Source organism: Cygnus olor, chromosome 12 (assembly GCF_009769625.2).
Source record: "Cygnus olor isolate bCygOlo1 chromosome 12, bCygOlo1.pri.v2, whole genome shotgun sequence".
Classification (NCBI taxonomy): Eukaryota; Metazoa; Chordata; class Aves; order Anseriformes; family Anatidae; genus Cygnus; species Cygnus olor.
Window position 1 is genome coordinate 5705694 of NC_049180.1, and position 24269 is coordinate 5729962.

At 40.3% G+C, this 24269-nt stretch overlaps 1 long non-coding RNA gene across 1 annotated transcript in view; it reads left to right on the forward strand.

Moving 5' to 3' along the window:
* The window catches only part of LOC121076784, a 110379-nt gene extending 107162 nt beyond the window's left edge, over positions 1-3217 (forward strand). Inside the window, exons 4-5 of the long non-coding RNA XR_005823707.1 lie at positions 1477-1590; positions 3034-3217. This is a non-coding gene — a long non-coding RNA (uncharacterized LOC121076784). The remainder of the gene's footprint in view (positions 1-1476; positions 1591-3033) is intronic.
* Positions 3218-24269: the final 21052 nt, after the last annotated feature.

Consider the following 24269-nt stretch of genomic DNA (forward strand, 5'->3'; position numbering starts at 1 on the left):
TTTAAAGGAAAGTGGCCGCAAATACATTTTGCAGGAGACGTGATCTCTCTCTGTTTCTGTTTTTCTTAGAAAAGTTTGGTAGGACTGGGCCTCTGAGAAATGTAGGAGAGGATTTTGAATTCATGTGTCTTGCTCATATTTAATAGGAAACCAGTACCGAATCGGTCCTCCTGAGCTGGTGCTGGATATGCACAGAGGCAGAAAATGGTGGTGAAACAGGCAGGTAGCTGTGAGCTCGGTACCTCTGACCAAGGGTGTAGGACCCCTGGCAGGGGGTGAGGGCTCACCATTTTGTGCTTTTGCTCACGGGTTCTGCATGAATCCAGCTTAACTCAGGGCATTGAGCCCTGACAGAGAGCAGTTTGAAACTGTTTGGTCAAATGTTTTGTTCTCTGATTGTCGGTGTCGGTCTGTGCTTTTCTCTGTGAGCTGCTTTATGGAGTTAGAAAGAATGAATCCCAAACCACTTTTGTTTCCAGAAAGCAGTCAGGTTTGCTGCAGGTCTCTCGCTTGTGCTTTCGGATGGTACTGACAGTGGAAAATGGATTTTTAATTAAAAAGAAAAGGCATTAACAAACACCTCACATCAAAGCAACTGGTCTCTAACCTAACTAGCCCAGGATGCTTGCCCCTGCTAGGCTCCTGGACAAACACACTTCACCACTGTGATCTTAAGAGGCTGTAGTATCTTTCAGACAAGCTCATTCCTTAGACTTAATTAAAACCTAGTTCACTCCTTTATTCAATTTATGAGGCCGAGCCAGTAGGATTAAGCGATTACAGGCAAAAAGCCCCATTTGTGAAACACTCATAAGCTCAAGCTGCTAGACTGCTCAGTTGTACTCCATTAAATTAATAAGGAATGAATAGACTGATCCATTATGAATAAAGCTGTGGGGAGCCTCAGCATTGCCTCAGACTCTCTGCACACTCCTTAGAGAACATTTGTGCAAAATGATTATGTTCATATTCATTCAATTGGAATTCTATAAAAGTGGAATGCATAAATTACTCTAAAGATGGGGAGTTTATCTTAAACATTAACTATGTGAGTGAATTAATAAGACTATTATAAAACCATTAGCATTCAGTGTATTTACCTACGTATGCTGCATACCTAAACTAAATTCAACAATTGTTCCTAATTGCTATTCTTGTTGTGTGATCAAGCTGTGGTTCATTTTCCCGTGTAGTCATAATATTTATGAATTAGGTTTTCTGTTAAAACTTCTGAATCCCCCTTTCCCAGCCAGCTTTACATATGCTCCTATAGTTTTTCAGAATACCATAAAATACTGGACTATAATTCATTGGGAGATGAAAGAGATGCTTACAGATGTGTTAAACTACAACACTGAATAGCACCTGTGAGCATACGTGCTGTCAGTCAAGCCTTGGTCTGTTATAAAGTAATGGGGGAGGAAGGAGGCTAGCGACTCCTGGGTCAGTCTCCCTGAATTTACTGCTGTCCTGCAGGATCAAGCAGAAATTGCAGAATACAGAGGGGTGCAGGATTCATCCACCAGCCTTTGTCATGTCGTGAGCATGCACAGTCTGTTTCTCCTGGAAGAGCTCCAAGTGACTAGAAAGGTAAATAAATGATTGAAAAAACACAAACAAACCAACCAACCAACCAAACAAACAAACAAAAAAAACACGAGAGCGTAGGTTGGTGAAAAAAAAAAAAGGCAGGTTGTAGAAGAGTACCACAGGTGTGATGATAAGGCTGTAAAAGCAAGTGCTCAGGCAGTGAGTAGAGGTGTGCTGCAGGATGAGGGAAGTTAGGACAGACTCTTAGAGCAGGCAACTTCTGCTCCTGTCCTGCATCTCCCTTTGTGTCTTTTGACATTCACTCTGACAGAGCAACCACAGTAGTAGACCTTATGGGGTTACTGAGTTAATTTGCCAGGGATTCAGCTGAAACAAACAAAAAACCAAACAACACCCCCTGCATCAGTAGGACTGATTCAATGTGATCACAATGAAATGGCAATGAGGGATATCTAGGCATGATGTTATTTTCGATGCTGTTCCTAAGCAGAGCAAGGAAGTTACATGTTAACATAGGTTAGCTAGCACGTCTGACCTTCATTGTTCCCAGTGGAAACAGTGACAGTCTATTAGTCCTCCACAAGGGATATCACTGTCTCTCAGCAGCTCTGAAAATCCCCCAGGACACTCCTGGAACAACAATAATTCAGCAGGAGTTCACACGACGTTAGAGCTCTGTGAAATGTTTGTAACAAATCTTGCCTGGATTGAGAGGGGGATGTGGTAGGAAGGGGCAGAAGGATTGGTTTGAGCTCAGCCGTGTTTCAGAGGAAACACGAACCTTCCCGGCAAGTCTGACCAGGTGGGAGTTTTGCAAATCTTACTAGTTATAAAGGAAAATCTTGCTAGTTTTCTTGAAATGAAATAGCCAAATAGATAAAAGAAAGGGGCAATCAGTTTTTTACTTAATCTTGCTTCTGAAGTAGAAATATCAACCTCAAAATCTGAATGTTAAAATGAAAGACAGAATTTAAACGAAGAAACTTGTAGGGGCTAAAAGACAAGGAGATTTTCAGCTGAGCTCTTAGGAAATGGAGTGACAGAGTTTTAATACAGTTGGTACAAAGAGTAGTTGAATCAAGGTATGATTGCGTTGGATACCAAAATAATGCTATGTATGGATAAGTAAATCTATAGAAAATTTTGACACATTAAGTGGCTGCTAAAATCTTTTCATGGGTGTACTTTTAACATATAAGTGTAGGAGTAAAGAAACACTTAGGTCAACTACTGGATTTCTTAGACTTGATCTTCAGTTACACTATCCTTTATAGTGTCCTTTATAGCAGCACATTATATCTTTCAAATATTCATACACGCTTCAGCCTGTAGCATGCTTGTGTTGTGTCTCCTGGCCTAAACTGGAGCAGAGCCTGGTGGTGCTTACAGAGGGGAGAGTGATGCCTGTACGTAGATGTCCTGATCCAGCACTCCAGAATTAAGGAGATACACAACATGGATAATCTCTACTCGCTGTTTCAGAGGTCTTTCGATTGGGAGGTGTATCTCAAGACACAGAGTTACCTGATGTCACCAGGGCCCTTGGATGGCTTAATCTAGGCTTGATAGGATTAATAAATGAATTCTTGACTGAGCCTGCATGTGAAGTCTGTATTGAAGAAAGGCTTATTCTTTGGCCCAACTCCAAAAGAAACTAATCATCATGAACTTCATGCAGATTTACGATTATTCTTTCTATAGAAAGGGCCAGTACTTCCTCACCGTAGTGAAAAGCCTGCAGGAAGGAGAAAGCCAAACATACACAGAACAAACGTGGTATATGGGTTTGTTTCCTTGAAACCCTTCCCTTGGATTTTCTACTTGTTCACGGAAAACTGATGTGGAAGTGCTATCATGTATTAAAACAGATAGAATCGTCGCGCTCATCTCAACTCCAAGAGACAGAAATATCATACAGCCTTATTTTTTCAAGAGAGATGATATCACTAAATGAAGTGATAAGAAAGAAAGTTACTGTGATAGTACAAAATACGTCCGCTGGCTGCCTTCAGCAGAGCGATCTTTTATGTTCAAACTATTACTCACAGTACAGATTATTCAAATGCTGTTCTTCTATGGTGCTCTCTTGGATGATCTATGAAGGCTGTAGAAGTCAGCGAAAAGAATTGTATCATTTCTGATTGTTCCTAAAAAATGGTAGTAAAATAATATATTTATAAAATTTCAGAACACAAATACATACACATATTGGGAATACAGTATTATAGCAAGGGTTTTAAAAATGCTATTTAATAATCAGATTTTTAATAAACTTCTAGAATATGCAGAAAAAATAATGAAAAGCTATATCCTGCTCATCCAGGATTTGGGGTTTTCTTCTTTTTTTTTTTTTTTTTTTTCCTTTTATTTATTTTTTGTTATTTAAAGGAGGTTGAAAAAGGTTTTGCAATCTATTTCCAACATTGGGTTTTTAGATATGCATTGATTTGTTAGATTATCTCCTGCTCATAGGATTTTGTTAGACAAGGCTGAGGAACAGTCATTAGAATGAAAGCCAGAGCTCTTTCACAGAGTTTTTCCCTGGTCTCGATATAGCTTTTTGCCTTTACTTCCTTTCTTTAGTGCTAAATTTTTCCACATTAAAACATGATTTTCCTGCCTCTTACATTAAAAGGATATAGTGGCTGGGCAGAGGTAAGGCAGGGGCTGTCGAATTCTTTCGTTTTATAAGGCAACAAACCAGTGGTCAAAAAGCTCCAGTGCCTAGCCCAAAAGAAGATTAAAATCACTTGGCCAGCCAGGCAATGCAAGATAGCAGCAAGTCTTCTGTGATCCTTGCAAGTGATTAGTGTATTGCTGGTACCATGGGGACTGTTAATCCTTGTGACTTAAACTAAGTAGTGTAACTACAGATGTTACTACTTTGTAGATTCTGCATTATTTGGATCTCATTAACGTGTGACATGGTTTATGAGCTCCATGATATGTGGTGTGTGAATGGGTATACAAGGACAGGGGGTGCCTCCCACTTGGGGGGCTGTGTAAAGGCGGAGTTCATTTGGTGCACATGCAGGAAGGGTGGGCATAAATCTTCTTAACTGAGGAGAATTAAGAAACTGCTTGCTTCTTCCTTGTCCTTGCCTCAGAGGCTAAATGGGATGTGTGGTTAAAGCACAGCAGCAGCTGGGATTATGTTCCTGGTGATGGTGTTCCAGGTTACTGGAACATGCCGCTGGAGCCATTCTCTGGGCACCAGGTAGCCTTTGTCTCCTGCAAAAGCCCTTGCACCAGTGCTGATGCTGGACACAGCATTCTGTGTGGTCCTGAGTATCTGCAAGGGTATTGAATAATGACAGGTTGAGGGAAAGGTGCTTACTAATTGACAGTGCAGGAGGGTGGGGTCCTCTGGAGACAAGGTTGTCAGGACACAACCCGGTGTTCAGAGGGATGCTGCAGTGATGGGTCTGTTAGGAGTACAGAACTTTATACTGCTTGGGTCCCCTCGTCCCCCTCTGCACTGACAGCTGTGGGAGTGTCTCCGCTATGTTTTATTCAAACTGAAAATAGCAATTTAACCCCTGTTCCTCCGTCGTAGACAACAAATACTGCTTTGTAGTATTGATGATCCCAGCTTGGCTATCATTTTTCCTTGACATGAAATCTAATATCAACTCTTTGAAAGACAAATTTGATAAATGGTGACAGCAGATACCGTGGATAACACCTACACGAGTATCTATGTTCCAGGATATCAGTTTTTCACATGTTGTACTGATATTTATGGATTTTGTGTGCTCAGAACCACTGCTACCACCACGACATGGAAGCAGAAACAGCTACTGTACATGGAAGTGATGAGTTGTTTCCTCCTGAACTCTACATAGATAGGTGTTTGTTTGACAACTTGTTGTGGAAAATGGAGCAAGGAGATGTTCCTAGTGGTGAGAGGAAGAGAGAGACTTTTCCCTTTTTGAGCACTATGGATCACTTGCATTTCTTAAGCTGCTGTGATAATACATTCCTGTTTGTCTTTGACAGAGATTCCTTCCTTGACTCAGTGAAGCAACAGGTAATGATACGCTTACACTCGTTAGATTTGTCTTCGGATGTTTGCATTCCAATGTAAACATATCATATAGATATCTGCCCCTCAAAAACAAGCAAAACCTCAAAGAATAGCACCGCCCACGTGTTTACATGACAGGAGTCCTAAGGAGGAAACCAGTCATAATGTTTGCTTTCTGGGATGTATATACTTAGTATATACTTATATACTAAGTACATGATTAGCCTGGGAAACTAAGAGAGGCATAGAAACTCAAACCTGGCAAAATCAGCCTCCTGCCTAAACGACAGCCCTCAGGAGTACAGTCTGAAACTGAGATGGAAAAGGGGGTATTTAAGGTGCAAGGAGCCAGTAGAATTGTCCCAGGAGCTGGCACTGTTTTCCTTTGTAATGTTCGCTGTAGTGCTTGCTGAAGAACAAATTGGTGGGAAGAGGGTACTGACCCCTTTGATTTTAAAGTGGGTCTTGGTCTTCTGGCAGATTGACTACTCTGTTAAAAAGTAATTCCCATGCAAGCACAATGCTGCCAAGGTTGAGAGGGCTAAAGGTCAGCTTGGTAATAAATGATATATATATATATAAAATAGTCTAGGAAGAAGTTCTAAGGTTTTCCAAAGTTTGAACAGGGATAATTGGCCTGTTTGGTAATTTTCCATTTCTTATAATATCTTGCCTTTTTTGGCCAATTTGCCCTCTTTTTACATGTTGCATTTTGGCCAGTTTCCCTAAAAGCCTGCTAAATACCCTGCATATACTAAATGATTGCAAACTGAATGACCACATAACAATGGCTTTACAGTTTAGATTGCATCTAGCTCTGCATCCCATAGTGCCAGCACGACTGGGCTCAGTACCATGCCATGCCAGTCCCAGTGTACTGACGTTTTGTTGTGCCATGGCTATATTGCGAATTAATGGATGAAGCTGCACTGTCTCTTTTGGTCTGCAAGCAAGTAATTCCAAAGAGCAGTATCCCCCATAGGGTAATAAACTCTTTAATAACAGTAATGTAGCAACCACAATCATGAAAAAAGTGATTACATTCTACATAAAAATATAAAAGCTCATTTGATCCTAAGGTCCCCACTGGCACATTACCTGGACTTTTATTTAAAATATAACATCTCTTACTTACATCTTATTCAGGTCCTTTGTTAACACTAATATAAAACTCCAGTAAAATTGTCATTGGAGGAATTTAATAAGGAGTGGGCATGGCTCAGTGATCCATGCTGCTAATTCTGAGTTCTTCCATCAATCTCATCTGGAAAAGTGTGAAATGCTCTGTTACAGTGTTTCATTACTGAACCCCGCTTTGCATATGCAAATGGAGTGAAGGTACATAAGATCCCTTCTTTAAAAGCTGGGCTCTTCCCTCTCCTAAAATAGGAATGCTTCTACCATTGCGTCTCATAAAATGTAAGAGTCCCTTCTTGTCTGCTGGCTTGCTCTCATTCATGATGGTGTTTTCCTGCAAATCCACACTAACTCCAAGACTCTAGAATGACACCAGGGGATTTTCTTCCATGTGTATGTCTGGGGATCTGAAAGCAAAAGCTAGCCAAACCCTACTCTGAAGTCTACCTTGCTGTATTTCTGTCTAGGCCAGGAAAGCAACCCTGCTAAATATTGCTTGCCTCCCATTATAGATAGTATAGAAGTTACTGAGCCCGTGGGCAGACTTCAAAAGAATCTGAAATCCAGCAGCAAATTTTTGCTCTGTCCCTTCTTGTAATCTGTACAGTTGAGCAGAAATCTATTCAGACATTTCCCATTTCCTCCTTCTTCTGTCAGTACCACATTATTTCCTATTGAAGGCTCTAGCCTTTCTGTCACATCCCCGAGGAACGAATCCCCTGTGCTGTAAGTAGGAATGCATGGCAAGCCACTAGGCAGCAGCCAGTGCAGTGGGCACAGTTTTGTTCTAGAAAGTGTGCTGGCCTAGATGTGAATGGAAGGATGGGGTTTTATAGGAGTTATATTCTCAAATCAGAGACAGATCTGAACATATAGAAAGTGTGTTAGCAGTTAAAAGACGTTAGCAAACCCCCCCGTGAGGTTTAGCAAGGGCACTGAGGTGAGCTTCAACGCTGTGGTAAAATAGGTTTCTGTACCCCTGGTGCTGAAGCGTTGTGTGTTCTCAGAGGCCAGGGGCCTACCTTCATTTCCAAGTGTGCAAATTGATACATGTCAAATGGAAGCAGACTAATTTAGGTAAAGAAACACACTGTTTCCTACTTTTCAAGTATATGAACGTTATGGACAGTCATCCCAGGAGCTTCCTCAAAAGTGTGTGTGACCATTTAGCATCTATAGCCCCCCTTGCATGACATACTCCCTCCAGCAGCTGCTGAACACATCAAATATGTCATATATGTTGTAACCCTCTCTAATCCTGTTTTTACTCCCATTCTTTGATCGTATCCAGTCTCACTAGATGTGTATGGTCAATCAGAGCTCTAGGGCAAGGATTGCCTCTTTGTCATATGTGCAGATAGGCATGTAATGCAACAGGACTGGTGTTTCTAGGTGTTAGTGCAAGACAAATACATAACAGTAATCAAGGTAATAAGACTTCCTGAAATGAATACGATAAAAAGATCATGCCTTTTCAAAACAGGAGCTGCCAAAAATCCTTCTACCTGAACAGAAGGTGACAAGTCCCTACAAAGAGAGAAGTTGTGTTGCAAAACTTTCTTGTGTTCTCCTCCATGGAGCTGACTGCAGCATCAAGAAATATTTTAAAACGCCTTTGTTTTTGAAGTGATGAGCCTTTTAAAAATAATATTGCATGGATAGCCCTAGTGAATAGGAACTGAGGGAGACACATGCTACCATGGTTGTTCTTTTACTAGTCATTGACTGGAAATGCTCACAAAAGGAATAAAAAGTACATTTGCCTTGTTAATACAATTTGTATTACATATTCATAAACCATTTTATAAAGCTCCCAAGGAAAAATTCAATTGTACTGAAAGCACATAATGGTAGAGCGGCCATACAGAAAACAGGCAGCATGTTACAGAATTAACTGCACAATGAATGAAATGCTATGTCTATAATGAAGCCATTCAGATATAAATTATGGGAGAGAAGATGAAATGTTTGTTAAGCAATAAAGCTTGCAACTGTACATGTGAAATTGAATGGGATTTATCATAAAATATTGTGGAGGATACAGGCTGAATATGTGTTACAAATTGACCGAATTAAAAATAATCCAAGGAAAGCAAGCAAAGGGGGACTGAAAATTTTAGGAAATGAGTTCATAAGCTTTTTAGCTCTGACCCAAAGTCCCCTGGTGCCAAGAAAAAGAGAGGCAAGAAAATAAGAACAGAATAATTTCTTAGAGGACCACAGTTATGTTGTCTTAATTTTAACCTCCTAAATTTTGTCAAATAATCAGACTCCCTGTTGAACAAATAGCATCTCAGTGGAGTGGAGAGTAGAGAATTTGGCCTAACAGTGTTTGCTTAGTATGATTTACAGTGGAAGATTTTTTCCCCTGAACTGTTTATCTCAGTAAGACTTGTTCTGAGGGCAGGATAGATGATATTTTGGTTGGACCTTAAAGAGATATGCGGTATGTTTTCCCAAAAGACCTTACCAGATATCTCAATGCAAACAGTAGAGTTGCTAAAGAACACATTCTGTGGGATCCCATACCAAGCGTCACTGAAGTCCACTTCTCAAAATCACATAGCCTGTGCATTAGCTTTTACTTCCATAAACTGAATATACCTATAGTTTTTACAACATGATAGAAATATTGTGCTTATGAACAAAAAGTATTCACAGAATCCTTAGTATTAGATTTAAAATTCAAATAGATGTTTATGAGATATGGGGATAAAAAGCGGGCAGGATAATTTCCAGCCACAAATAACATTTGTAGCTATGGAAACGTAGGAGAACCTAAGAAAAAAGAGAGAAATCAGAGCTGGAGAATCTGTGCCTGAGAGGGTTAAGGGCATTGCCCCTTTTCTGAAACTTGGATGCCTTTTAGGGCCTCTCTGTCTTTCTCAAGCGGTGCACAATGGCCATTTCTCTGCGTAGTTAAACATATACAGAGAAGTCTGTGGAGCTTCTGTAGGAGCTTTAATGGACACGCTGGGATCCTGCAGGCAGTCTGGTGTGAAGATAAGTGAAGCCAAGTGCCACAGCCATGGCTGACGTGGTCTTTATGTGTCTGCTAACCCCAAAATCACTATTTCTGCAGGTGCGTTTCACTCTGGTGGCATTTGGATCAGGGCCGGACAGACAGAAGGAATGAACACATAGCTTTCCCCTGATTAATGCATCAGACTAACTGGTAGATTTCGTTTAATCTCTTTGACCATGCAGCCTAACAGAACCCTTTCTGTCTCGCCTTTTCTTGCTATTTAATAAATAAAGGGATTCCCCTCCTCAGAGCCACATGTAAAAGCACTTTGAGTTGTTCTCCAGCAGAGTTTTAATTTCGAGAGGCAATGCTGAGCCTCTGTGGAACGGGTGCTGCTGGACCATTTACTGCAGGGCTAAATATAAATAAGTGAGGAGAAATTAACTCAAGTAGACTCCATTTTGCTTCCCTGCCGAAAGGATGCACTTACCCAGGTGTAAGATATTCTGTGGATTTTTTGTTGCCTTGTTTCAATGGAAAAAAACACACTGAGTACAAACATACATTGGCCTCCTGCAGTGTATCAAGAGGGGCTGGTAACGTTACCCATTTAAGAAACGTGGCATGTGCCCAGCACTTTTGGACTGAATTTTATTCACAGGAATCAGGCTATGAAAACCCTCATTCCTACAGAGGAAGAAAAGCCTGTTAACTTGTCAGTCTGCATCTGAAAGGCCATGGGTTCAAAGCTGCTCATCAGTGTTGGTTGACATTCCCCTTTAGTGCCTTTGGAAGTATCAAGTTTGCAGTTATTGACTGCATTGCTGAGTTATCTTTTGTATAAGCACAATGTCCATGAGGGGCAGAAGGCTGGGGATATGTTCACCATGCATTTTAAGACATGGTTGATTTGATTTTCTCATTTCTTTTTTTTTTTCCTCTAAGCATATTTCTTTCAAACTTAAACAGTAAATTGTAACAATATTATTGATTGTGTTCTGTTCATGGAGCAATGGCATCCGTTTGCTGTTTTTTTAAATGATTTGCTCAGGGGTGTGGAAAGAAGTAGGGGAGGTGAAATACCTTTTTCCCCTAGAGATGAAGGCTTTCCAGTTGAGATCAGTGCCACAGCAATCTGGGATCTATTAGCACCGTACCAGGCCAGGCAGATCCACTGAACATGAAGGCTTTCTCTGCACTTCAGTAAGAGACTCAGGACTTCACCTCTAGACCTTAATATTGAAATGTCTTGTTTTTCTTTGATTAGCAACTAAATTCCCACACAATCTGAATAAATCTGGGGGAGAATTCTCTGGGAGCACAAGAACTGTAAAGCTGGTTGAGGGGAAAAACATGACATATGTAATCTGCCCTGGGCAAAGAAAATGCATCAAGTTTTGAAATACTGCATGCAGGCAATTGAACAGAAAGTGAATTGTGGACAGAAACACAACATTCAGTTGCTAGAACAACAGTGAGGATGTCTCATTCAATTCTGTCTTTGTACTGTTTACTTTACATTATTGCAAGTGAAGAAGCAATATCACTCAATGAGGCAAATTTCATTCTTAGATACATGCGCATAATTATCAGTGACCTTTTAGATCTGAGAGAGAATTGATTTTGACGAGAGCTATACTTTCTGCTCTTAGGGCAGGGTCTTGCCCAATTTGTTCTACATGCTCAACAGTCATTATCTGCATGAGCCAATCATGGGGATTGGCTATTATTGATAGATCTTCCAGGAATTATGTCAAAGTTAGGTAAAAAAAAGAGAGGAAGAAAGAAATTAACATGAACATTTTATTTTATTTTTTTTCCCAATCAGATACATGTTTCAGTAGCTCTTGCTAAAGTGGTAAAATCTACCCAGCAGGATGAAATTGATATGAAAAGTTTATTAAGAAAAGCAATTTAACAAATCCTTCAGACACAGGGGAATATTACTGTGGATAAACTAATCTGGAAAAATTAAAATCATCCTCCAAGAGCAATTTGGCTATTGCGAGATGCACAAATCTGAACCAAACCTTCTTCTAAGGTTCATCAAAATATTACTGTAATATTCTGCTATCCTGAAACAGGATTGCTGGGTTTTATGACACACTGTAACAGGAGGTCAAGGGGCTCTTATGACACATGTATAATGCCCACATAGCAGAAGGAAGAAACAGTGAGTGCTCAAGCTCGTGTGTCTGGTAATTTTAGGTGTCGTGATTAAATGCTGAGTCCGGCATCTCTGGAAGAATATCTGTTGGGCCCAGCAGGAGCTCTCAGCGCTCTGACTCAGATGGAAGAGTGCTTTGTGTCTTCCTAAATGAAGGTCCAGATCCTGCTCTGGATGGCTGACAGTTGTGTGGTGCGTGCCAGAATCTCCCTCTGGCTTTATGGAAAGCGGTAGGTACTCTGCGCCTACATGTCTCTACTTGTTTACGCAAAAAATTTGGCTCCCAAAATTAGCGAGTGCTTTTCAAGAATTTTGTCCAAACAGTTTGCTGCAGTGAGTCAGTAGCAGAGGTATGAATAGAGCCCAGGGCTCCTCACTCCTGGCCCCGTGCACTAACCACCAAGACCATTTACTTTTCTAGCCAGGGCCAGAGAAAAGATGTGAAAATACCACAGGCAAAATTTGTTTTTTTGCAATTTTTCCACTCAGTTTTGCAGACTCAGGAGGTTTGGTTAGCTTTCCACGTTGAGCAAGAGCCTAATGTTGGCTTTGCTGTGGAATTTTTCATTTCTAGGTGTATGAAAGATGAGTCTTTCCTCTTGCTTTCCCCACTGTCCTCTGCTTGAAGGAGAGCGTAGACATATGTTGAGTCCTTTTCCCTTTGGAGATGGTAAGTGGGACAGAAAGATGGGTGAACAAGGAGAATGGGGGCATGGTGCACGTGTGATGGGAACCCTTGCTGGCCTCAGTCTCAATCATGAAGAGAACAAAGAGGATGGGGCAAACGGGCAGGCCAGGAAGAGCAAATGGCTGACAGTCCGGGTCCGTGCTGTTGATTACATCCTCTGGTGATCCAGTCGGGGAATCAACAGGCTGATTGTGCCCAGTCATTAAGGAAAGGCATGTCTGTAATTAATGGCAAAGGGCCTGATACAATAAAAGGCATGTCTGCCTTCTGCATTGCAAAGCCCACATAGGGCTGCAAAAGACGCCAAAGAAAATCAATGTTAAGCAGCTTGTATGGATTTGTGCAGGCCTATACAGTGCCAAAGTCCAGACATATTTCTCATTGAGCTGAGTCCTCATATGTTTTATTTATAATTTAGTGCTAAAATTTATGAAGGAGATGCATGGCAGAGGGAGAGCCCATAACCTTGTCATTTCGTTTCTTAAAGCAGCAGCTACTAGGTCTAGGAAAGAGTTATGTCCTCCTTCTTCTCTCTGAATCCCCAGCATAAAATGTAACCCAGTAGAAATTTTTTTCACTCCGAGTTTGTTTTCACTGAATCGGCTGTACAGCTGAGTTGCCCATTGCTTGACAGGCAGCAAGTTTCTATCAAAGTCACTAAGTGCCAATCATTTGCTCTAAACTAAATCACTTCAAATGTTATTCATCAAGCATGCCATGTTACATTATAGACTTCTATAATTCAGACACTTAAGGTATGAAAGAAATGAATTTCCTGTATTATTTTCCATAAAAACAAGTAAACAGCACTGGGTGCCTTTTTAAAGTCAATTGGAGGATTGATTTTAATTCAAATTGTATTTCAGAATAGTTCAAGCACTCACCACTTGAAGCTGTAATCTTGAGACTTTAAATACGGATGCTATAATTTCAGAATGTCACATGCTTTAAACATTTGTATTGAAATTTAAGCCATTGCCATAAGATAATAAAAAGAGCGTACATTAAAATGTATTAAACATGACAGCAGCATTCACAACCCTGTTTGGAGGGAGGAAGGATTTTAACAGAATGCAATATTTAGCGGTCTCTTTTGTGTTGTTGTGCCACGATGTCAGAATTACATTTTCCCCGAAGCTGTGGATTGGGCTTTCCCCCTCTGACATCAGCCACATTTGTATTATGAAGCTCAGATGAAACAATAAGGTGCAGGGTTTCTGCTGGCTTATATTCAACCTGATCAGCACTGCAGACCTAGCAGAACTTAATTGAATTGTACTTGAAAGCTTAAAGTGAGGAGGCTGCCAGCAAAAGAACATAGTTTACTGCAATGGAGAAGACCTAATGGGGGAAGAACCTCAAAATGTTTTGTTCTGTTAAATTGCCAAGAACAGGTAAGAGTCCAAAACTCACACAACACTCCTGGGTAAGCATCCAAAAGTTGCATACATTTTCGTGTTCATTTGAATTACCCAAATGGCCTGGTTCAGCGGAATCTGAGCTGGGAGTCTAAGGGAAAGGGCTGTCACATGAGATGTCTAGTTAAATTTAGTTAAACGGTTAAATATTACCGCTTCTATAAGCAAAAGAAAAGAAATTTCACCTAATCCAAAACATTTCACATTTTCTTTAACAAAAACATTTGTTTCCTCTCTTATCCCCCCCTTTTTGTGCCATAAATATGTCAGTTGTTTAAAAGATGTGACTGCCCTTATAAATGTATCAAAGATAAGCTAGGTTGTAAAGGATTCAGGTTCATGAACTGTGTTTATAGAGTCTATTGTTTAGTACTCATGAATAATTGATTCTTGTCCTTCCTGCACAAATATTCAATCAGATACCATTCAAATTGATAGCAGGTGTCTGATCTAGGAAAAAATGGCTATGTTCTTTGACTTGAGATGTGATTGTAATACAACACAACTTCAGCAATGGAGTACAGAGGAGTATCACACATTTCAAACGGGACCTCTTGAGTGAGAGTTTCTAATTAAAACACCATACAGTGTAACTGTCTGGTATGTTTTAGATAAGTAACCATCCCAAAGCACATTTATTACATTTATTTTTATGTATGTATATGTGAAATGGAGAAAAGGTCATTATTTTCAAAAATTGCTTGCTCCAATAAGAGGTTACATCGTGGAGAGAGAAGAATACAGTTTTATGTAGATTGTCACTCTGTAGGATTCTTACATTCCCAATATTAAAAAAAAAAAAAGACTATGATTTCCCCAGACCATGTGATGACCAGGAGACATAGAATAATTGCATTATGTGATACATTATTTAAGATCCAGTAAGAAGGTGCCTGTTCCTTAAAGTGCAGATTCTTTTCAGAAGAGTTACAACTTTCCTTTACTGGAAGCTTCCTGTAAATCAGTTTATACTGAAGCAAAACAAAATGTACATAGAAACAGAGCAGGGAGCAGGACCTGCTAGTGTATCCTTGAACCTTGGAGCAGTGCTCGTTTCTTGCTCAGGGAGGTTTGTTGATGTGAGCTCAGTTATGCCTGAGATGGCGAGAGGAGCTGCAGAGTGAGCGTAGATATATAACCAGAATTTTGCTCCCAGGCACATGAAAATAAATCTGAGAAGTCAGAGGTCCAATATGCTCCAACTAAAGCCAATACAAGTTTGGTCATTGAATTAACCAAGAGAAAAATCAGGACTTAGTTAGTAGTATGGAATACAGAGTATTTTCCACATGTAATTTACTGATAGTAGTAGGAACTCTTTGGAAAAGAGTTGAGCAAATACAAATATATATATATATATATATATATATATATATACTTTATGCCTCTTCATTCTGACCCATTGCTACCCAATGCATGGGTCTCCTTGCATTCTGCAAGGGTATTTTCAGAGTCACTGTTTTTTACCTTATTTCCCTCTCCTTCTGACCCCCTGAATTTAATGCTTAAAGATACAAAATTGGAAGCTATGGAAAGAATTTTCTTCTGGTTGCCAGCGAAGACAATTTTCTCTATTTCTATATTTAAAGCACTTTTGACCTCTTTCCTATCAAAATGACTGTAGGTTCAGAAAAGAGGTTCTGCTGTATAGCATTCGTGGCCTGTGCAGTCTTTGGCCATGCACGTTTGCTTACCAATGTGGAAGGATAACGTTTACAGGTAGGATGAGCTCAGACCTGTCATTAGATCAATGAATGGTCATGTGAGGATTAGACTTTTTATAAACCCATTGGATTTATACATTTGAACCGGGTAGTTGATTGCAGTGGATAGTTGTTCCACATCCGTCAACTCGCTAGCTCTCATGCATTTCCAAGAAAGCAATTCAGCTGCTGAGTTTTAACTCTCATTGTTTATTTCCATCTCTAATCACGGCTGGAAATTCTTGAATGGCATCAAGTATGCTCCCCCACTTCTCTCTCAAACCTTTCAGACCCATCTTACAACCCTCCATGCACTTGATCCATCCAGTCGCCCAACACACGAACATTTCAGAAAGTTGCAGCTTTCTGCTTGCAGTGGGAAGGGGATGAGGTACTGTATCTGCTATACTAGCTGCCAGAATCCAGGTGTATCGAGAGAGCTTTGCTCTCGTCGATTGAAAAACCCTTTTTGGGTTGCTTATTTGAGTAAAGCATTTCTGCTTTAGAGTGACATAAAATCAAAAAGTTCTCTCTCTTTTCTTTTTCGAATACTAAACAACTGTCTGCTTCTGAAGGTTCAAACAAGTGCTTTAGTTGTACACTGTCTGCTCAGGATTCCTGTGCATAAAACCCGGTATTTTTAGGGAGTGCAGACCCTGAAGCCAGTAGCATGCTAAAATGCTCAATCTTCCATAAATATTACCCTTCCCCTGACCTTCCTTTATTTTCCATGCTGGATTCCACTTCTGAATCTATTCATTTTGAATAGGCAGCAAAATCCTTCCCTGGAATAGACAACACAGATACACCTTGCCAGCTGTAGCAGTTCGTAATGTATATATTATTGAAATATTGGCCGTGGTTTCTGAAACCACAAACAGAATTAGTTGTACCCAGAGAAACATACTTTCTTTTGGTGGCTTGAGTAGCCAACAATTACTAAAAATACCCTCCTCCTTTCTGTAATTTCAGAAGATAACATAGTATTTAGTGCACAAGTGACATAACACATGAATCAGCTCTTCATAAAAACATCTTTTTTTCCCATGGTATGTTAAAAATATTCAGATGGGGCAGCATACAAAAACAGCAATTTCTTTCTGTTCTCTATTAAGAGCATTTAATGCTTGCTAAAGGTTTCAAGTTTCCTGCCTTCCAGTATTAAAGTTTCTCTTTGGCCAAACTCAGACGTGTACCTGGCCCTGCAACTGCTTTACTCGCCTGCCTAACCTTAAGCAGAGGAGTAACTGCAGGGAAGTTTCTTACTGCTTCAGGTGGCAGTGGCATACAGAGACTGTGTGAGATGGATCCTCTCTTGGAACATGCAGCGAGCGGTGACTTTTGGCACTGCATAGAGCTGAGACAGGGGGAGGCCAAAGAGCAAAGGATCTTGTATCAATGTAGTAATGAGCCTAAAACCCCAAAACAAAACTTTTGGTAAAACTTTTGGTGATCTGGACTCTGGTGGTATTCTTTGGCTTGGGATTCTTCCTTTAAGAAGAATAAATCTTAATAAGCCAGGATTTGGTGCTGTGTTCTGTGCACTTCTTTGGTGAGATATCACCAAACAGCAAAACCATTCTAATAACCTGTGGTTGCTGGAAGGTGTATGAAGAGAACGATTATTTTTTCTATACTTAGTTTTCTGCAAATTTAAACTCCCTGAATTTACTCATTCTTTTCTCAGATGTGCAGAGCCAGCCATATATGAGCAATCTGTGGAGTAATGCCTTACCTATAACAGGATACCTTGTGCTTGGGGTTGGAAGTCGGCTGCTCTGTATATTCCAATTGAACTTTTAAGAATGTCCAGCTTTTCTCCTGTTTAGTTCTCCAGGAAGATCTTAGAATGAATTAATCAATTTATTAGAAATGAAGTAGCAGCATGCGTTTCTATTAAACATATGCTAAATGATGATCTCTGAGAATTATAGAAGATGAAGAAAGCCCCAAAGCATGGTAGGAAATTATATGTCGTGCCTACCTTTTTAAAGGGAGAAAAGGAAAGGACCAGGAATTCATAAACCAGTCAGCCCAATAGCTATTCCTGGAAATACACTGGAACAAATCTTTAAAAATTCATATCTAACTATTCAAATGATAAGGAGGTTGTAAAAGATAGCATAAGATTGAAGTGGTTTGTTCTCAGCAAATGCATCTGATTTCTTTCTCTGAAAGAATAAGCATCCTGGGGTAAGGAGAAAGATGTTGCTGAAATATCGTGATTTCAGCTTTTGTTTTTGTCTCATATAATGACCTTGTGAAGAATTAGGGAAAAAATTCCAGTAGGGAACACAATTGAAGAACTGCATTGGGCACCCTGTTTTAAATATCGAGAAGGAATATTAAATTGAGAGGAGTGTGACAAGAAAATCTGGGATTTACAGAACATGAGCTGTGAAGAAAAGTTGTGGGAACTGATAAACCTACAGAGAAATCATCCTGATAGTCTTTCCAATATAAGAAAGTTGCGCAAAGGATGGCGCTTATTGTTCTCTCTCCACTTGAGGGAATTCAAAAGAAACCAATTTAATTTTCAGTCAAGATGCATTAGGATGACTGGGGGGAAAACTTTCTAACCACAAGGGGAATTGAGTAATGATGCAGACTTCATCAGAGGGTTTCCAGAGCAGGGCAGACAGATGTTAAGGGGGGTCTGGCACTGCTAACAATTCAAAGGCTGGGGAGGTCCTCTCCAGGCCCACGTTATTACCTGTGAAGAGCAACGCGAGAGAAAAGAGGAAAAGCTACTGCCAAGAGAATATGAATGGATGGCGGTTTTATCAGATGTTGATAAATAGCTCTTTCTTAGAGATGGGGCTGATACGACTTTCTGAAAAATAAGGTTTTGTCTCTGGAAACTGATGGTGATATATGCATTTTTAGATGTATAGGAAAACAATGTAAGATGTTAGAAAGACATAGCATACTAGTGATAGACTATCACAGACTTTGTTTATGTATTGTGATAATAGGCCTAACTTATTTTAAACGTCAGTTACACTGTGATCTAATAAAAGATTAGTTGTGGATTTTTTTTTTTTAAGTAACTTTTACTATACTCACATACAGTTTTAATTCACATCCAAATTTTTGTAGGCCTCTTGAGACCTTATAATAATAGGACAGGAGAGAATGATGCAGAATTCATTTTAATTTGCTTGTCTTGGAATACCCTTTGCTGTTTATATTACAGATTTCAACATACATCTCAGAGGGTCAGAGCAAGTATAAATATCTATACCAATTTAAAAATGTACCATTTTTGGAACCTGTCATATACTCTCTGGTAAGGCATGCTATTTATCATCTTACGAGGCCCATTTTTCTTGGATGTATGTGAAAAAATCTGTAGAGCTCATGTACAGGATCCCAAAAGCTGTAGCTGGGAGCATAACGTAAGCCCAAAGTGCTCAATTTTAAATGCACCTTGCTTTTCTACAGCACTTGGCTGTCTGGATCTCAGAGTGCTTTCAAATTTGAATGAGGTAAGTTCACAAAGTTCCGAAGAACGTGATAGTTGTTATTGATTTTATGCCTATTATTTAACAACATTATCCTCCAGTGAAAATGCTGGTGTTAAAATTATTACCCACCTTGATTCCACAGCCCAAACTGAAAATCTAGTTATGTGTCTGAGGTCACCTGAAAGTTTATTCTGTTTCTTCCTTTGCCTGCTTCCCTTCCATCACTTTAGTATCGATAAAGAAGAATACAAAACCAACGGTGGCCGGTCTCTGAGCTCAGTTTTCATCGAAAGCCAGCAGGCATCAGCTAATTCATTCTTGTCATGCCTCTGCCATGCGCAATCCACATTTTCAGAAGTGGCCGTACTTCATTTCAGGTGCCTATTTAGATGCTCAGTAACCTTAGCATGTGGAAATGATGCATCTGCTCAGGTTTAGGATACTGGGGCTTTAAGGCATGCTTTGTCTTTGGGGCAGCAGGGACAGAGGCTCTGCAGACAGCCCTGCCACTCGCACCCCTGGCTCCCCACTGCCAGTGGCAGAATGGCTCTAGAATCCACATTTCAACAGCGATTTCAACAGTTCTTGATCACTCTCGATGAGTGTTTAGGTACTCCCAGAATTATACCCCCACAACACGTGCTGTTGAATAGCTGAGCTGTAGAATATTGCTTTGGTCTGCTGTCACTTGGCTGCTTGCATTTCCACTTGCTCATCAGCAGTGACCTGCCTGCAGTCTCAGCTGGCTGGACTTAAAAAGTTCTACCAATAACAATAATCAGAAGTACATGAAAGGAAGTATATATATTATATATATATATATATGTATATTTTGTAATGGTAGAGCTCAGATGTGCCGATCTTTTAGCTCATTAATGTTAGACAATTATATATTGCACTTTTATAAGTTAAAAAAAGGAAACTTCACCTAATCCAAAATATCTCACAGTTTCTTCAATAAAAATGTTTCTTCTTTTATCCCCCTTGCTTTTTTTTTTTTTTTTCCTGCCATAAAGGTCATCCTTGCTATGTCTGTTGAGATCCCCGGCAACCAAAAAGTATTAGAGCTGCCACTAAGTAAATTAAATTGACAAAAAACATGTCTAAAATGGCTGGCAGACTGCTCCCATTGGGTTATTTTATGCTATGCCACAGATTTTAAACAGTTAAGAAAACCAATTAGCATCAAGCAAGCATACAATACCATTTTGTTCCGTAATTCTACCTGTCACTTTTTTATTTCCCATTTCATTCTCATCTTTCTTCATAATTGGATGCAAAAGTGCTAAGCTGTAACTATTTGTGCGAAGAAAGATGAGAGACAGAACCTGAGCAGATCAGCGTGTGTATCAGAAGCTGCGCGTTGTGAAAAACCAAAATCAGTTCGAAAGTGATGATTCAACCAATAATATACGGTATGATATATGTAACGAACTGGGAAGCTGGAAAGAGCTGAGCCTTGGGTGGCTTAACTGCTCTAATAGATGCTGTGTTTTACAGACCAATGCTTGAACATCTGTATTGGATAGTTTCTGGTGAGGAAACAGCAGTAGCCATAAAATACTCAGCAATATCCTATATATAACAATGAAGGTTTGAGGACAAGGACACTAGGTTATGTATTTCATTCTTTTGCTTTACTGAGAACTTGAACAACAACAAAAAGCAGGCGGACAGGCGACTGATGTAATGTCTCCTTTGACACAGATTGCATTCCAACGTTTTTAATAACTCATTTTCCCAAGGGTGGGGTGATGGGGGATGCTTTAAATATTCCCTGAAGTGTTTTTTTTTAAAAAAAGACATGCTCCCGGCTTTCTGGTAGTCTCCGGCACTTTGCGTGCAGTCCTCTAGCCCCGAGGAACCCAGCTCTGAGAGCGGGATGCCGGCTAGCTGAAGGGCAGTGATTTTCAATGCTATCCATCTTTTAACAACGGTCTGGAAACGAGCAGATGCTGCTGATTGCACAGTGATGACTGAGTGGCGGAACAGGGGTGGAGGAGCACCCATCTTCCCCCTTTCAGCTTGGCCTGAGCTTGCAGCAGCACAATGTAGACAACATAATTAGGGTGCACAGATGCCTGTCTTTTGCACAACTGCTTCTTTGGCACTGAATTCATGGTTTAATTCTCACTGGCTTGCAGGTTAAAAGCACTGGATGATATCAGTGGGGACTGCCAGGTACTCAGGATCTTTTCAGTGCCAGACCAGAAGTGATCCATCCGTAGTCATTTCTAACCGTTTGCATGAATGTGTTGGTGTGATGCACGCACCAGGAGACTCATTCTAGCTCTTCCCACATTTCGTGCTTCTCTTTGAAGTGGTTCACAACTCATGTGCGTACTGTGGACAATTTTCATCTTCAGTGATGCAGCATCCCATTGGTCCTTGCTTCCATCTCCGAAGCTCTCCGCAGAGATTTCTGCTCCCTTATCTTTTTCTGGAGTGGACTGAGCCAAGATTTGAGCGCTTCCCCAGCTAACTTCTGTTTATGGTATATTTACTAGAGTGAACAGCCTCTGCTGTTTATTACAGCCAATGTGTGTTCAAGTTATACTCATCACAGAGCTGTTAGTCAATGTTTGACTCCGCACAGATATAGGAGGGGGCATTTTCAATTACTTGCAAGGATGTTCTGGATGGCTTGTTTTTTTCCTGTCTCAAAATTGCCAGGTGCTCTGAGTCCTTCCCAAAGCTGTAGAAATTTGCTTTGCACTGCTTAAGACTTATGCTTGAGGCTTAAAAAGATGTGTGTGGTGTTGCTGTAGCTGTGCTTACACTTGTTGCACTGAGAACTCCGAAAGGGATAAAGCTACCTTGGAAGATGCCTGCAAAAGCCAGACAAATCAGCATAATGTCTCTGGCCTTTGGCTGGGTTTGCCTTTACACCCTGGTGAGATAATTTACCTTTCTCAGCTGTGTATTGATGTGATACATGTTAATTCTACAAACCCACGTAGTCTACAGAAGCAGCCTGGCATCTGTAGTACCTACACGATATTAGGGGCTCTGATTGATTTTATCCTGTATTACGTAAAACACTTTTTGGCTATCTATAATGCAATATGGCTATGAACAGATTCTGCTCCCTGCAATTATGGGGAATTGAGGGAGGAGTGCACAGGGCCTAGACAACTTCACGGAGAGGTTTCCTCACAGACAGACTGCAGGCAGATAACTACACCTGTACCAAAATCTTGTAGTCTTTCAGACACTCCTGCTTCTGCCTTGAAACACGCTGGTGAGTATGGCCAAGTGAACTAGGAAACCCAGCACACGCTGTGTTGGTTTCTTCAAGCCTACACAATCCCAGGCATTAAGCTAGCCCCTCTCAGACCGCATTTCCAAAATGAGACTCCTCAGATAACTCCCTGTATCCCTTTAAATAACAGTGACTTCTTCAGTAACCTGCTTTTAGTACTGATATTATACTTTTGAGGTAAGTAGTCATTGAAACATTTTTTTTTTTTTTTTTTACATGGGGAAATGGGGAAAGCAGGAAGGAAGAAGATCCTATTTGCTTCTCTGACACGCTCTGAAATCCTCAGGGCACATGGCTGAAGGTACTTGTTTATTGGTGGCATTTTCCAAATATACTTTGCTCTAAGTAACGTGTTCTTAGGAAGTGAAGTTTTGTATGTATGAAGTTTTATTGCTGTAGCTCATTCCTGGAGTATGTAACTGGTGGATTGGTGATTTTTCAAGGAACAAAAAGTGTTTCCTTATTTCTAATATATATATATATATATATCCAACATTGTATTTGCAAATATTGAGGATTAAAAGAATATTTTGTATCTTGGCCAAAGGTGCCTTTGACAAATTTGCATCATGTCTTTACTTCTTTAATTAACTATTTCAACTGTTTTTAGCTCCTGTTTCTGCAGTTTTAGTTCTGCTTCAACAACTTCCGCTGCACCATAAGAAGAACCTCCTTTCCCTGTGATTTTTAATATAGGTTATTAAATCTATACATGCTGCACAGTTCTAAAATGAAAATTGATTACATGATCATTAAGGAAAAAGGATTACATGGTTGCAGGTATACTGTGCGCCTTGTGGGACAGTGGGCACTCGAAACCTGAACAGCCGTGTTTGGTGAGCAGGCGGACAGATTCCCTGACGGTTTGCTGTAGCAGTAGCATTCGGACATGGGAACCAGCACGGAGGCTGTAATTGCAGCCAGAGGAAAAAAATGTGCGTGTGCTGTTACACAAGGCTGTTGTGCCAAGCTCCGCCATGTTCCTTTGGTTAGCACTTGGAAAATAGATAATGACATTTGGTACTGCAAAGCACATTAATTTTGGTGGAATAGCTGCTCAAAAGGATTTAGCAGAATGAGAAGCATTTGAGGTGAATCGGTAAGATCCTGCTGTGCACCCTCTCCCTTGTGCTGTGTGGCACTTGGGGATCTCTTTCTGCATTTTCCATGACATCAGACTTGTTGCTGCTCTTCCTTCCTGGCTTGCACGTCTCTCTGGGTCATCTCTGCTTTATTTGGAGTGCCGAGTTTGTTCTTTCCTGTCCATCCTAAAACTTCACCTCTGCCAGGGAGCTCCACGAGACTGAAGGAGGATACGCTTTCCCACCATCCGTGGGGAAACTGGTTTATCCCAAATCCATCTTTGCCTTTTCAAAACTCCCTCTTCTGGGGTTGAAAGGAACATCCAAATGATGTCTGTTCTTTGGGTGATTTAATTCTTTGTCTTTCTTGCATTTTGAAGTGTCTAATTAAAATGAATTAAAGATAATAAAAATGAGCAATAACTCTAAGACCGACATCCAGAGAGTCTGACTCTGCTATTGCTCATGTATTTTTGGAGGTGATTTGCTTCTTCTAGGGTTGCTTTGACTCCTTAGTTGGTACTGTAATAAAGTGAGAGACAGACTGATGTAGTCATAGCCACAGCTCAAAGTCAGTGTAATTAATATTATTTCACACGTAGCTTTTAATCCGAAGAATTGGAAGGGCAGAGTCCCAGTTTAACCAAAGTACATAAATATGTCCCTGACTCAAGTGTGCGAAGTCAGGGGGCTGCTTGCAGAGTTAAGAAAGTCCTTCAGTGTTTCCTGAACTAGAGAGCACTCTTTTTCCATCATAATATAATATTTTGCACAACCAAAACACAGAGGTCAGGAGGCCAGA